Source organism: Anneissia japonica, unplaced genomic scaffold (genome assembly GCF_011630105.1).
Source record: "Anneissia japonica isolate Jap-2015-1 unplaced genomic scaffold, ASM1163010v1 scaffold7731_len1735946_cov199, whole genome shotgun sequence".
Taxonomy (NCBI): Eukaryota; Metazoa; Echinodermata; class Crinoidea; order Comatulida; family Comatulidae; genus Anneissia; species Anneissia japonica.
The window spans coordinates 1,623,870-1,625,253 of NW_022758997.1; positions in this window are offsets into that span (position 1 = coordinate 1,623,870).

Genomic DNA, 1,384 nt, shown 5'->3' on the forward strand with positions numbered 1-1,384 from the left:
TTATTATTATTATTATTATTATTATTATTATTATTATTATTATCTAACATTAATTACATTACAATGATAGTTTGGACAAGTTCAATAACGCCGGAATGGTATATTATTTATTTAATATTTCTCTTATGCGCTCTATTTTTCATTTCATGCTTCGATTTTTTCCCATTTTCCCCCCCAAAATGTCAGTCCATGTGAGTATGTGAAGCGTGACTGTTGTGTCAGCCTATGACCCTAGGCCTAGTTTAAGGAGGGGCCTAGGTAAGACCTCAGCCTGTAGTTAGGCCTATAGTTTAGGCCCCATAAAAAAAATGATTAGTTTATCATCCCCGCGCGCATCTCTTTTGACGAAATCGCGATTTTTTTTTTTTTTTTTTTTTTTACTAGATTTTTTTCATTGAAAAAACGATCGTTTATTCGTCAAAAACAAATTTTAAGGCTGGTGAATGATGATTTTCGATCTTTAGAGTAGTCGCCAAGTAACAATATCTATTTATAGGCGATCTTTTTCATACTGCGCATGTCCACAAAGAAAGAGAGATATAGAAATCTCGAAGTTTTGCGCGCTAGCTTTGCTCTCTCTATAATAAATATCTAGGATCTCGATCCACCCTGTGGTGGCTGGATTTTGTGTTCAGCATGCCGCTTATTGTCATGCAAATCAGGGAAGGAATAAAAGTTGTCAAGGATTGGTTCGCGAAGAAAATACCAGAAGATTGTACGGTCAATGAGGTTTTTAATTAATTTAATTCTGGGGATATTGGCGGAGGAAGAGACCTAGGAAGAGACCCCGTCTTTCACTACGGTACTTTAATATTATTCCATGTGAATCAGTGAACATTGCAATAGTGCTTTACAACAAGTACTGTGTATTACTTCATTTACAGTATTATCCGTTTCTTGCTAGAATGTTTTCACATATATATATTTGTCACAAAGCATGTTCAAATACATGCAGCATGTTTTAAGTAAAGATTATTATTATTATTTCAAATTCTATTCATTATTTATTTCACCTTGTCACCTTTTATTTATTAAATATATTCACCTTGTCAGCCTTTATTGAGTTAATATGTTTTCAATTTATACTCTACATTGTTTTATCAAAACATATTGCAATATCCTAACACCAGACTTTTAAAGATGTTACTGGCTGAAGTACAGTAGATAGTTCATTGTATTTCGTATAGTTGTACTTCAAACTTTCAATATTCAGGTAAATTGTTTTGTTATAGATCACCTTCTTAGTTGTGGTCAGGAACTTTTAATATTTAATAAAAGTACATGTGTTCTTGTTAATCCGACTTCACTTTATTCTTGACTTTTGTGTTTTTAAACCAATCACACTGGCGAACAGCGATGGGACACTTCACACCCCCCCCCCCAA